We start from the raw sequence: 15,219 nt of genomic DNA on the forward strand, positions 1-15,219 counted from the left end.
CTCCCGGGCTCGGGCTGCCTCGGCAGCTGGGGCAGGTTTGGAGGCTTCTCAGTGAGGATGGGACCCGGGAGCTGGAAAGTTGTTTCAAGTTTCCCATCCTCGGGAGGCTGCCAGCAGCTTCAGGAGACTCGTGGCCGGTCACACCCACCCCGCGCGCTGGGGGAGGAGAGATAATCCCCGCCAGCCTTTCATAAAAGTGCCATCTTAAACTGTCGAGCCTCAATCGATTCGCCTCCAATCAGTCGCCTGCTTCTAATCCCCGGCCCCTTGGCAAGGCGTTGGCTCAAAGGCCGGAGATGGTAAAAGCCACGGCGGGGGCACTAGGTTGGAAAATCGCCCTCACGGGGCTGGAGGGCGCGAGTCAGTAGCGCCAGGTCATTGGTTTCAGCTGGAGCTTAGTCTGACACCGGCCACGGCTCGGGGTGGAGGGGACTGGCATGCGGCAGGTAGCGCGCTGCCTTCTAGCGCGGGCAGCCCCCGCCCCGCTCCAGCCTCGCAGTGCGCCCCGTCCGTCTCATTTCACAGTTAGACTTTATTGGCTGCCCAGCCCCAGGGAGCCGTCTAGCGGCAGGACCCTGTTCTGGCCCCCCCTCTGCCAGTAGCACGCGCAGGAAGGCTCCAGCGCTGTTTGCTTGAGTCAAACTGGGTAGAGTTTATGGAGTCAGGGGTCTTGATCTCCCAGCAAAGAAACCCACAGACCCATTCTGGCCTATGGTGTAAATGAAAGGTGAACGCTTTGTAGCTTTTCTACTTCCTTATACTTGCCCCCTCCCCCGCCCCTCTTTTAGTCTTTTAACAAGCGAGTTTGTTAGGGACTGAGTGTAGTTTTATAAAAATATTTTGCTGGCACAGGTGCACTCTTTGTATGTTTGTACACCAAGTTTCATAACTTTTCATAGTCAAAACAGTGTGTAATTTTAAATAATCATAGGACACTGACTTCTCTGATGTGGTAATTCCCTTTGATTTAGCCTATTATCTGTTTTTAACTAGTATTCAATCTAAGCTCATCTTTATTTCCTCTGTAGCCACAGATGATGGGTATATATTTGCACAGATGGTTTCTGGGATTTGCTGCTTCTCAATGTATCCTGCAGTAAGATATTATTTCATAGCACTGTGTAACATAGGTAAATATTACACCACACCAGGCATTGTGTAATGTCTATATAACTGCATAGGCAGTAAAATCTTGTTATGAAAATGACTTTCTTCTCAAGATTTTAGTATTTATGGAAAACCTCTGCTTTATATTTTTGTAGTTCAGCTGAGATCCTGGCCTGTGTTTGAACTTGAATGTTGCAATTTATGCATAGTGTTCATTTAAACTTGACTTGGCTCAGGAAGCACATATGGATGTATGGATTAGCATCTTCTCCTTTGGATTGTTAAATCCACTTTGTGCCAGTTCTGCTAGTGGGCCACACAAGAATAAGAGCTGTTCAAGGCAGATGGTCCAGGGAGCAGGCTGGCTGCTTGTAATAAGGCTTGTTATATAATCTGACATTTTCACATCGGAATCAGCATCACAAAGCTTGCCACCTACTTGATGTGTTTAGGAGGGAAATGTGAACCAATGGACATTTCTTTTCCATAGAAAATATTGCAAATCACTCGCAGCATCTGTTTCTCCGGCTTTGTCCTTCCCCTGTCTTTGCATTCAAAATAATGTCATTTCTTTTTGTGAGCAGTGCTTTCAGGATATTTTTTGAATAGATCACTATTAAAAAAGTTGGCTCGAGTTTAGATTTTGACATTCAAAAATGTAACAGATTTCATGCAAAATTTTGTGCTCTAAAACAAATACAGTAATACCTTGCTAATCCTCATACTATAATCCATACTTAAATATAATCCAATCCTCACATATAATCCATCTCTAACTTCAGTACCGGGTAAATTAGTCGAAACAATAGTAAAGAATAAAATTGTGAGGCAGTAGAAGAACATAATTTGTTGGACAAAAGTCAACATGGTTTCTGTAAAGGGAAATCATGTTTTACTAATCTATTAGAGTTCTTTGAAGGGGTTAACAAACATGCAGACAAGGGGGAACCAGTAGATATAGATTTTCAGAAAGCCTTTGACAAGGTCCCTCACCAAAGGCTCTTGTGTAAATTACATTGCCATGGGATAAGAGGGAAGGTCATTTCTTGGATTGAGAACTGGTTAAAAGACAGGAAACAAAGGGTAGGAATAAATGGTAAATTTTCAGAATGGAGAGGGGTAACTAGTGGTGTCCCCCAAGGGTCAATCCTGGGACCAGTCCTTTTCAACTTATTCATAAATGATCTGGAGAAAGGGGTAAGCAGTGAGGTGGTAAAGTTTGCAGATGATACCAAACTGTTTAGGATAGTCAAGATAGAAGCAGACTGTGAGGGACTCCAAGAAGATCTCACCAAACTGAGTGATTGGGCAACAAAATGGCAAATGAAATTTAATGTGGATAAATGTAAAGTAACGCACATCGGGAAAAATAACCCCAACTATACGTACAGTATGAGGGGGCTAATTTGGCTATGACAAATCAGGAAAGAGATCTTGGAGTTATCGTGGATAGTTCTCTGAAAACTTCCACACAGTGTGCAGCGGCGGTCAAAAAGGCAATAGGATGCTAGGAATTATTAAGAAAGGGATAGAAAATAAGACACAGAATATCTTACTGCCCCTGTATAAAACTATGGTACTCCCACATCTTGAATACTGTGTACAGATGTGGTCTCCTCACCTCAAAAAAGATATTTTGGCCTTGGAAAGGGTTCAGAAAAGGGCAACTAAAATGATTAGGGGTTTGGAACAGGTCCCATATGAAGAGAGGTTAATGCGACTGGGACTTTTTAGTTTAGAAAAGAGGAGATTGAGGGGGGATATGATAGAGGTATATAAAATCAAGAGTGGTGTGGAGAGGGCGGATAAAGAAAAGTTATTTATTAGTTCCCATAATAGATGAACTAGAGGACACCAAATGAAATTAATGGGTAGCAGGTTTAAAACTAATAAAAGAAAGTTTTTCTTCACACAGTGTGTAGTCAACCTGTGGAACTCCTTGCCAGAGGAGGCTGTGAAGGCTAGGACTATAATAGAGTTTAAAGAGAAGCTAGATAATTTCATGGAGGTTAGGTCAATAAAAGGCTATTAGCCAGGGAATAGAAATGGTGTCCCTGGCCTCTCTTTGTCAGAGGCTGGAGAAGGATGGCAGGAGACAAATTGCTTGATCATTGTCTTCGGTCCACCCTTTCTGGGGCACCTGGTACTGGCCACTGTCCGCAGACAGGCTACTGGGCTAGATGGACCTTTGGTCTGACCCAGTACAGCCGTTCTTATGTTCTTATGTTATGTTAAATCTGATAGTCTCTCCCCATCTCTCTGCAAAGATTTAATAGATGCTGCAGTGTTAGCCTACATTGTTAAGATTTAATTTTTTATGGTATTCTACAATATACGTATATAGTTTCCACCATAGCAAAAATTCATGATATTGTCAGAATCACTCTGAAAATGCATCATTGTATTCCATTATCTTATTCTTTTATTGTCTGTGCACTTACTGATTTACTAAATTCATTAATGTGTGATGGAACACCACACCATTAGTGCAAATAGATGTTCTCTACTGTGACAAGAATGTTTAGTTGTGCTGTGCTATTTTGAATTCATGCTGTTCAGCGTGCTTGCTATCAGCTGGGCTGTCCCAGATTCAACTGGACCAATAACCTAAATAAAAAAGGCTCTCTATATCCCATTACCACACATCATAGTTCTTTGCTTGGCATGCTTTTAATAAATAGCTAGGTGGGAGGAATTTTCACCCCTCCCCATTCATTAGACTTTTCCGCTAACCTGTTTGGTTGGTTGTGTTGTAGAATATGAGTTGATGGTCCTTCATTGAGAACAACAAGGCAGCGAAAGCTTGCTAGAAAGAAGTGATCTGAGGACTGCAAAACATGTACAAAATTATTGTCTGAAAAAAGTGTAGAAGTGTGTCAAGTTCGTGCAGTAAGGATGAGATGAAAATGGTACAAGCAAATGTCACCGTTTTTCAGTCTGTTGTGAGTTTAAATACCTCAGGCAACAAAAATTCCTATTGAGTTTAACCAAGGACCCGATTTACAATCCACTGATGTCTTTAGGAGTCTTCATTGGCTTCACTGGGCTCTGTTTCAGGCTCTTTATCCATATTAGAAAGCAACAGGAACTTTTCCTGTACTTCAGATAAGTATTTGGAGCCAAGAACAATCCTCTATGTGAAGAAATTAATGAGTGGTTGCCAACCTTGTGCCTCATCCTTCACTATTGTAAGAATGTCCTAATTCCCCTTCACCTAAGTAGGGAAGGATGGGAGCCAGAAGCTACTCAGGTCCTGATCCAAAGCCCTGAAATAAATGGAAAGATTCCCATTGATAACAATGGACTTTAGATCAGGCCCTGAGTGCCTCATTGTGAGGTGCTGAGTATCTTCTGATGCCTCTGACTGAGCATATGCGTACTACGCTGAAGCTGTGATGTGTGATTTTTTTTCAGCTCACATAGGCTCATGCTAACTTTGCTTGAGTTACCACCATAAAATAACACTGTGAAGGTTGCAGCACACATGGTGGCTTGGGTTAGCCACCCAAACTGAAACATAGATGGTCAGGCAGCAGGCTTAGATTCAGGTGGCTAGCATGAGCCACCAGCCATGCTGTTATTTTTAGCATGCTAATTCCAGCAGAGCTAGCATGAGTTTGCCTACTCATGCTGGGAATCACAACTCCCTGCTGCAGTGTGGAGATAACCTGAGGTCAGTGGTGGTGGAACAATTTTTATACTGGGGATACTAAAAGTAGAAGCCTTGTTATTACTATTACAGCCAGGGGGCTGCAATCTCTGCACCCCTAATTCCAGTACCGATGCCTGAGGATGTGGGAACTTTTTTGGAGGCTCTTGGCACTTTGTTAGGCACAGGAGCTAAACTAGGTCTCTTGCACTTTGCAGAGGTTGTGGTTGAAAATTTGATAGCAGTGAGCTCTAGTCAACCATATATCCTGTTAAACACTTTACCTTGTCAAATAAATAAAGGAGAAACACACAGTAAGATTATTCCCTTGAACTCCCTGACGGAGAGACAAATAATCATAAAAGGTGAGTGGGCAGTTGCTTCTCAGAAAGATGTTCCCCTGCATGAGTAGTTCATTGAAAACACTGCCATAGAACACTCATGTGCTGATCAAGGACAAATAAATAAACTTGGAAAGGGCTTAGACTACTTGATATAAATGAATTTTAAAAGGCTCTGTGCTCCTCTTGTAAATCCTACTGTGCCTTAAAGGAAGTGCTTAATTGTTGCATGAGGAGGCCATACATTAACTGTATCCTTTCCCTCCCCCCTCCTTCTTTTCTTTGCTTTAGAACTCTGCTGTGTACTTTTATTATCCTTTCTTAATGTAATTATTTTCACAATTAAGGAAACGTTGGGTTTGATAGCAGAGGAGTATATATGGTTGTAAAGTGAGCTTGAATATATAGGAACATCACTGTGCACTTCCTCACTCTGTTAATGGAAACCTGTGCAGGGAGTTATGTAAATTGCTTCCTGTTTTGTGTCCTTATTACTCTGTTTTGTATTCTGAAAAATTAATTATTTATAAATTCCATAAACAGCAAGCTTGTCCCTGACCTTTTCTGACAGTAGTCTGTCTAGTCGAAAGCATTGTTGGGAATGCAAGCCTTGCAGAGCTGGTACTTTTAATGTCAATAGTGTAGCTAGTTAGTTCATTCCTCCAGTCAGTGTTTGTACTCCTGTTTCCCCTACTGCTTCAAAAGTGCAAGCAGAGCTGTCTTGCACTTCAACTTCCAAACAAAAGTTTTTGCAAGTGGCATTCATTTCCTAACCTACCCCAAAAAAATCAAGAACAGGAGGCTTGACAGATGGGTAGTACAATGTGCCATAAACATCCACAAGAGTTACTGATTGGTAGTCACTTATCTGATAAAGTAACAATACTTAATTCTATCATGGTATGTTTCGTAATATTGACAGTTTCCATCTGTACAAATCATTTTTATGCTGTGTGAAATTTAACATGCTGCTTTAAAAATTGATTAGGGATATACAGCATTCATATCTGATTTAGGGAAGTTTAATTTATTAGTGAAAAACTTTAAACAAACATATTCTTTAGAAGTAGAGAACTTAAAGCCATTCAGTGTGCTGTGATTACAAAGTAAGCAGTTTCTTCACCGCATTTGGACTTTTACTGACCCCCATAGGGAATATCTACTTTACCTTAGTGTTTACTTGTGTTTAAAAAAAATCAAAATTCAGAGAAATACTCGATAAATGAAACTTATATTCAGATTTGATCTTGATTCATTGGATACTGTGTGCAGACTGCTAAAGTGTTGTGAACAAGTCTGTAGTCAACTGGTTCTTAAGTCTTCAGTTTCAATGTCTGTACATCCTTTTTTGTTTGCTTGACAATACTGAGTCTGTGCAGTCACTCATTTGCCCAGTAGGTTGGTGTCTTGGTCCTGTGTAGCACAGGGATACAGTAAATGCATTTATATACCTTTAATAAGATTTAGTATTTAGTAGTTGTTTATCAAAGACAGGTTTGTTGTGTATATACATAGCAGTTATTATAACTAGAAATTTATCTATTTTAATAGCCCAGTTAATCCAGATCTTTCATTATTTAATAAACAAGTATTTTGCTTAATTTAAAAATGTTAGTTTTTGCACTGTTAGTTTCACCATATGTGATTTATGCAATCTGGTAACCACTGAATGTATTCTTTTGGCAGATATTTTATTTAATTGGTTTTCTCTTTTGTTCAATTTGCAATAAATTGCACGGTTGGAATCCATAAAGAAGATTGATTTCAATATTCCTGTAGCAATATATGTAACTGTAAATTTAAGTTTTTATCTAAACTAAGCAGTACTCCATCTTCGTGATTTTTGGTTCTCTTTATCAGGAGTGGCCAGATTACTACTTATGGGACCAAAAAACCCCCCAAACAAAACGCATAGTAAAAAATCCTAACTTTCTTGACTTTGATAAATGACAGATGTATAGCAGACTGCAAGGCAAGTTTCCCAAAGGGAAGATTTTGTTTTTAAAGATTCTTTGGGGTTTTGGTAAGAATAAAAACAAGTTATTCTGAAGGGACTTACAGAATCTTACACCAAAGCACTGAGCTTCTTATTGATCTCTTAACTGGCTGAATTATATTCTAGATTTAATATAATGATAAAACAACATAAACTATGCAGTTTGTATTATATTTTCCTCCATTTCACAGCTTTTTCCTTCTTTTGGAGGCTTTCTGTATCATAATAATTCCACCAAATGAAAGTAGGGGGCAGCACCTCTGTAGACACAGACAACCTAGTGCCAGCATTTTCTAAGGCAGTGGTCACCAACCAGTCCATCGGGATCTACTGGTAGATCTTGGAGCCTGTGACAGGTGATCCTGACTGATTTGGCCAAGAGGTTATCAAGCCCAGCACTTCAGCTGCCCCTCCACCCAGACTGCTGCATATCTGCCCTTTGTCTTGGAGTTGTCCCCTCAGGAGCCTCCTTCTTTCTATGCAGGGCAGGGGAAGGAGAGGAGGGTTCTGACGTCAAGATGCCCTCTTTCCCACCCTGTATCCTTTCTCCACAAAGCAGAGAGAGGGCTCAATAGGACTTGGGATGGAGTTTGGTGGCTGTTTTTGGGAGTGGTGCAGGGCCAGGACCAGGGCAGGGGTGAGCCTGCCTTATCCCCCCCACTGAACCACACCCAGGAGCCACCTGAGGTAAGCAGTTTCCAGCTGGTGCCCACATCCCCAAACCCTACCCGTGTCATGAACCTCTTCCTGCACCCCAAGCCCCTGCCCTAGCCCCAAGCACCCCTGCATCCAAACACCCTCCCAGAGCTTGCACCTACAACCCCCTCTGACATCCCAACTGCCTGCCCCAGGCTCAGCTCAGAGCCCCTCACACTCCAAATCCCTTAATCCAAGACCAGATCCTACACCCCAGCACTCTGCCCCAGACTGGTGAAAGTGCGGGAGGAAGGATGGAGGGAGCAGGGGTGGGGCCTCGGAGAGGGGCACAAAGGAGGCGGGGCAAGGGTATTTGGGTCTGAGGTAGATCTTGGATGGCACTTAAATTCTAAAAGTGATCTTGTGCTTAAAAAGGTTGGAGACCCCTGTTCTAAGGGACTCCTGAAATTGACCTAGAAGTTAATAATTAAATGTGTGCGCCAGCCCTACTGCTATTTTTGGGTGGGTAGAAGGATATATTAGATTTCAGAGTTACATGATTCATGAAGGAAAAGAGCAGAGTAAAAAGAAGTACCTCCCTATTGTCATCTCCAGAGGCAAGGAGCTGGGACGAGTGTGGGAGAAAATGAAAACGGAGGTAAAATAAATTTAGCAACTACCAATAAAGACATATGAAAGAGTAACATCTCTAATACTGCAGACACAACCAAACCAGGATTTGTAATATCTCATTAGAGATGTATCTAGGCTTTTGGCATCAGGAATATATCTTGAAGTAGAAATTTCAGACACTACCCTTTGCAGACATGACAATATTAGAATTCTATAAATAGAGATGTTTGGAGAGGAAAATGAGAACTCCTTTTAATGCTGCTGATATTCACTGACATAGGAGAATCTTTTTGGAAGGATGAAGTAGGGATGATTGTAACTGAAGAAAAGGGCCTTTCCCTTCTGGATGGATACTTTTAGTGTATATGTATTCACTAGACACATTTGATTTTCTACAGTCTTAGCAATTTTTAGCTTTCTTGCAACCACTTCATAATGCTCTAAAATTGAAGAATCCTGGAAATAAGAGATGTAAAAATTGTATTCTATTTTATCATCTAATTTAACCTATTATTAATGCCCATTTGTTTTCATGAGTGGATCTTATAGCACTAAGTTCAATCCATGACTTAAGTGATAGGACTTCCATCCCATCTGTTGACGGTTTGTTCAGAAATCTGAGTTACCACTATTAGGACAGTGATATTGTTTGTATGTATCTTAGCCTACATTTTCTTTTCTTATTTTAATCTCACTATTCCTACTTACTCCTTTATGCTACCTAGCATAAATTTGGCTTCCTTCTTAGTCTCCATATCTTTCAGATTCTTTGAAACAGTATTCATGTTTCCCCTTTAATCATCATTTCATTAAGTAAAACTAATTTAATGCTTCCTTCTTAAAAGAAGACTTGCCAGCTCTCTAATCATGCCATGATGACTGATCCTTTATTATAAACAGGGATGGAGAGAATAGTTCTCTTTCTTCATTCCCCTGAGACCTCCACAGTCTTTATTTTAGAGATTTGCTTTTTCTGTTAAGATTAAAGACAGATCTTGAGTAGAGGAATGGTTTTGAATGCTATATCTTACATCCATGTTCCTGCTCACATGTCACCCATCACAATTTACACCCTTCTTCAGAACCATAATTAGGCATTTTAATGCCCAAGGCGAGCATGCATCATTTGTGCCCCCTAGAGGCAATGCGGGTTGGGGGTGGGGATGGTGGTACACTGGACCATGTGTCTCTCTCCTTCAGATTTTTGCCTTTAGTGCAAAGGTTTTTGAACAGTGAAAGGAAGTTTTCCAACTCCTGGGCTGTGTCCAGACTCAGGGTTTTTTTCGAAAAAAGTAGCCTTTTTTCGAAAAAACCTCACCTGCGTCTAGACTGCAGCCGCGTTCTTTCGAAATTAAATCGAAAGAACGCGGCTTTTCTTTCGATGGCGGTAAACCTCATTTCACGAGGAAGAACGCCTTCTTTCAAAAGTTCCTTTTTCGAAAGAAGGCGTTCTTCAATGTAAATAGGGCTTCTTCGAAAGAGAGCATCCAGACACACTGGATGCTTTCTTTCGAAAAAGCAAGCCGCTTTTTCGAAAGTTCAACGTGCAGTCTAGACGCTCTCTTTCGAAAGAGGCTTGCAGTCTAGACATAGCCCTGCAGCAGAACTAGGAGTACTAGGGGAGCAGTGAGCAACTGCCTCTAGGAGTATCTCATAGCTGCTGGACTCCATAGGCAAGGGCCAGCTCCAGGGGGCACTGTCCTCCAAAAATAAAACTGTAGAAAAGTGTAAACTGTGATTTATATTTTTCATAATGAGAATTTAAAAGTACTTCAGTAAATGTGGCCAGTACTTAAATTCCAAAGGGTTAAAGCTCATTTTTATGCATTATTTATAATTACATTGTTAATGTTTTGTTCTTTTAGATTAAATTGTCAACAAATTAACAATTTATACATGTTCTTGCCCATTTCCCACGAGATCTGTGTCTCGTCTTTTTTTAAGCACATGCCAGATGGTTGAGCTACATGGACAACTGGAGCTGGGCAGGAGTTTTTCAGTATACTATTTTTTGGGGGGAGGAGGCATTGACTTCATCAAACTCACAACAGTTGGCAAAACAGGGTTGATTTCTACAAAATTCCCAGTCTGAAAGTTTATTGGAAAACAAGTTTCAATATTATCAAACAGGAATGCTTAACATTTTCAAAATGAAAAGTTTATTTTTTGAGTCAAAATGACTGCTTTAGGATTTACTAAATTTGCACTTTAAAAAGCTAAGTAAAAAATTTAAAATTGATCTGAATAAAAAGAAATATTTCTGGCTTCCAACATTTTTTGATTTTTTTTAAAACTTTTTGTTCTGTAGGCTTTTTATTTTTTAATCTTAAATTTTGCTGGATGGGAAAACCATTTTCCTCCCAGTTCTACAGGCAATGCTGAATAAACCCAGTCCCAACTGCCAGGAAGCTGAAGGGTATCTCCATACCCATTGGGGCATGGGCACATGGTTTATTTCATCCTCAGGCTAATGTGTGCTGGGTAGGCAGGTGGTAAACTACACTGTGCAGCACAAGTCCATGCAAAAACACAATCATGGTGTTTTTATTGTTACGTGTCCCTCCTCCCCCGAATGTAAGAGTTGTGGAGTAGGGATTGTCTTTTTCTGTTTGAACAAAAGCTAGTACTTTGGGGTCCTGAGCCTTGACTGGGGTTCTAGATGCTATTGTAAGGCAAATAAATAATGGTGATATAATTGAGAATTTAGCTGTGTCCCCCCCCCCACCCCACCTTCAGTTGTAACTCTGTGAAACTTCCATCTCCCTAGACCCTCTCATTAAGCTACTGAATAATGGAGTTGTTTTTCTCAGCTACTGGAGAATAGCCTGTTTATGATTAATGCATACCCACACTTGCCTCCAACAACCATCATTCCTGAAAGGCATATGCTCGAGGGAGTGAAGTTAAAGGGTTAGCAGGAATACATTGAAACTGCACTTTCAGCTTCGGGCAGTGTTTCACCTTGTTCAACGTGACCAGTTTTGAAGAAGTATTTGTTTCTTTATCGCAAACATGATTGCACCAAGGGATTGTAGGCTGTCACCAGATCTTCAGCTCTATGGGATATTCTTCCATGTCTGGCTCCCTGGGAGTGCCCTTATCAGGTGTTCCTTGTGCAGGATCAGAGTTGTTTGTGGGTCTGTCACACAAAAGTCATAAGCAGTGCTCATTAAATCTTAATATTGGTCTTCTTTGATAGACAAGAAGTGTTCTGAATGCCCATATTTATTCCTTTTGTGGATTTACATGCTGCCTTGGATTCACAGCTACCGACTACTGGCAGCCTGATCTCTGTAATCTTTCTGACTACTTTAAAAGATACTGACAAGGGTGGGAGACCTAAAATTAGACCTGGCAGCTGTTCTTTGGTTTGTGGATCTGCATGTGTACATCGCTTCTCCCATCCGCTGTTTTTCATTTTGTGATCAGCAAGAGTATTAGGAAATGAGAAACACCTGACTAGGATTCTTGCATATTTCTGTATCTTTTGTGGCTAGACTAAAGCAGGCAGCTGCATGAGTGTTCAGATGGGATCCTGTCCCTTGGGCTGGGCTGCTCAGCAGAGAGCTTGGGAATTTATCCAAGTTGCAACTCTTGTTTGAGAGAAACCTGTTAACTTTGGTGGGACTCTGGAAGTCCCTCTATAAAAAAAGGGTGCAAAACTTTTCCAGGTTACAGGCCAAATACATGATTTAAACTCAGTCAAAGGGATGCAAGAAACAGTGTGGGGCTGATTCTCTGCCCTCTTGTGCGCCCTCTTTCTGGCTCAGGCAGCATCAGGAGAGCAGAACATACCACAAGTTCTGGTTGGGAATACCTTAGCTTCAGGAGGTTCAATAGGTTCAAAGAGGGAGCTGCATTCCTGCAGTCACCAGTGGTGGGTATAATCACTAGTCTACCATAACTAGCTGGCAGGGGTTAGGGAAATTCCCAGACTGATTTCATCTGTCATGGCTGGGACAGAGCATGAGGGAGTCATAAAAGGCTGTTGGTTCTGTGCCTCTCTCCTTCCCTGGGTTGGTATGGGTGGCTGTGTAAGGCAGGGGAGTCAGTCCTGGCAAAGTGACTTGAGATCTGATCCTGCTCTTATTAGGGCTCCCACAGTCAGGTAAGGAAACAGACAGTGGAGCCACCAGAGCTGTGCTCACTCCTCTTAGTCCTTGTTTCGCATAGACTCAGACAGACTTCCTTGCCTTGGCTCACATTTGGAAACTGCCTCTGCAGCCACAAGGGGCTAGACACATTTTTTTTAAAATGAAAGATAAACATATGCTGTGGTTTGAATCTGGTCTGTGGGCTGTATGTTTGACATCCTTACCATGGAGGGTAACAGCTTTCAGCCATCACCTTCCTGGGGGGAGTTGATTGATCAGTTTGGAAATGAAAAGTTCCATATCCTCTTACCAGTAGTCCAGCTGTGTAATCTACCTCTCCATCTGCACTGTCCTAATCTAAGTATTTCTATAAACTTCCCCCTTACTGTGGTATCTGTGATACTGAGTCATCCAACCTCACTCACCCAGTTTTATAAAAACTCTTAAATATTTTATGTTTAATACATGAATGCGGCTTGGGAGCGGGAGAAGGCAATGTATTTTGCTATAATTCCTGATATTACTATGGATTTTATCCCCTGAATGTAGTTCAGAGATTAGTGGATACTCCTAATTCATGTGACATAATTCATGTGAAATGCAGGACTGGAATATACCTTGAGAAGTCATCAAGTTCATCCACCCTGTGTGGAGGCAGGATCAAATAACCTAGACCATCCCTATAGGTGTTTGTCTTATATGTTCTTAACCTATGAGGTTGGGGATCTGCTATCTTGGATGCCTATTCCAGAACTAACTACCCTTATAGTCAGAAAGATTTTCCCTAATATCTAATCCAAATCTTCCTGCTGCAATATAAGGCTATTATTTCATCTGCTAGCTTCGGTGGACATGGAGGACAATTGGTCACTGTCCTCTTTATAAAAGCCCTTAACATATTTGAACACTGTTCTCAGGTTCCCTCCTCAGTCATCTGTTCTCAAGAACAAATATGCCCATTTTTTTATCCTTTCCTCACAGGTAAGGATTTCTAAACCTTTTTTCATTTTTATTGCTCTCCAATTTATCCACTTTTTTTGCTGAAGAGTAATGCCTAGAATTGGACATTGTACTTCAGCTTAGGCCTCATAACTTTTTTTTTTTGTTGCAACCTATTGGTACAAATCTGTTTCCCCTTAAAGTTACATATTTACCGGCTGTGACATAATGCAGCTATTGAATAAGAATACATCTGCGAGAATTAAAATGAACGACACTTTGAAAAACAAATGTGAGCTGCGGAGAGTACAGACAGCAAATGTATGTGAAGCTGTCATGAATGGGGACTTTGCAGCCCTACATTTAGGTTAATCTGCTCCTGACTGTAACTGAGCCTTGCAAAGGTGAAGTTAAAAGCAACAAACACAGCTGATGCCAATATATGCAACCAAGTACTAAGGCTATCCAGTATGTTTGGAGGAAGTTGTTTCACTGATATCAGCAGTTGCTGTGTAGTCCCTCCAGTTTGTGGATGAAGGTGATTGGTAAAATGAGAGTGCTTTGATCTAATATGAAAGTGACATTGTTTTAAGAAGCTGAATTATAATAACTGAAAACAATGTGAGCAGGAGGCAGAAATGAGCTGGTGGGGGAGGGGTTTGAGCAGCTGGAGGCAGGGTTAGGTTGGGGCCACTGCCTTCACCCTGCCTTTATTTGGCATCAGATTATGCAGACTGCTTTTACACAGTGCTAAAAAGAGGCAAATGGGCAAACTGGATGAAGGGGGAGGCCAACGGGTGAACAAAGGGCAGAAATTGGCTGGTGAGGGGAGTCAAGCAGCTGGAGGCAGGGTTATGAGAGGGGCTGAAGGGCACGGGTGAGGCGCTGCCAGAGGGGACAGAGGGCAATACCCTGGCACAGGCAGGGGCAGAGGTGGTAACAGTTATGCTGGTGACTGAGGCACCGATGTTTGCAAAAATAAGGTGTTGGGGCTTTTTTATTTCCCCTCTCACAGGAACAGTACATCTCAGTGAGCACAAGTTCTCCCAGGGCTGGGTTCTTAAAAGCACAGGCATTCCAATGTCTATATATGGCAGCGGAGCCATCCTTGGCAGTGCAGGGCCTAGGGCAATCCTCCCTACCTGCCCCAAGCTCCTCCTCTTCCCATCCCTGCTCTGCCCTCACCCCCATTCTTCCCCTGCTCCACCTAGGGTTGCCAGGTATCCAGTTTTGAACTGGACAATCCAGTATTTGAGCTTTCTGTTTGGGAAACAAATTGAGAAAATATAAATGTCCGGTATTTTCTAAATAAGATGTAATGTAGATTGTGATGTCATGTCAAGTGTGTCCGGTATTTTTGTTGAAACCATCTGGCAACCCTAGCTCCACCCCATCTTGCCTCTTCCTGCCCACTATCCTGAGCTATACAAGTCAGAGGATTCCCTGGGGGGCCTGGTGCAGGGCAGTAGCAGGAGTTGGGGCTCCTGTACTCACCATGGTAATGGGAGCCAGAGCAACCAGCAGCCTGCTCCACTCCACCTCATCCACCCATCTCCCAGCCTGCTGCACTTCACCGCTTTTGTAGTAAGTGGGGCAGGCCAGGGCTGGGGCTCTGTGCTTCTCGTCACCACAGTGAAGCAGAGCGTAGTGGGCTAGGAGAGGGCAGCAGAGGGGAGCAGGCTGCCGGGTAGTTCTGTCTCCAGCTGCTGTTGTCAGTGTGTGTGTGTGTGTGCTCTTCTGTGTCTGATGTAACCTACTTAGGTGCTGGAGGCTCTTGGCATTTTGTTAGGTACAGGAGCTAAACTAGGTCTCTTGCACTTTGCA

General features: G+C 42.1%; 1 protein-coding gene across 6 annotated transcripts in view; it reads left to right on the plus strand.

The window, feature by feature from the left end:
- The window catches only part of SORCS2 (sortilin related VPS10 domain containing receptor 2), a 929,896-nt gene that overhangs the window by 85,398 nt on the left and 829,279 nt on the right, over nucleotides 1-15,219 (plus strand). The window lies entirely within an intron of this gene.

The sequence above is a fragment of the Pelodiscus sinensis genome, chromosome 5, assembly GCF_049634645.1.
Source record: "Pelodiscus sinensis isolate JC-2024 chromosome 5, ASM4963464v1, whole genome shotgun sequence".
Lineage (NCBI taxonomy): Eukaryota > Metazoa > Chordata > Testudines > Trionychidae > Pelodiscus > Pelodiscus sinensis.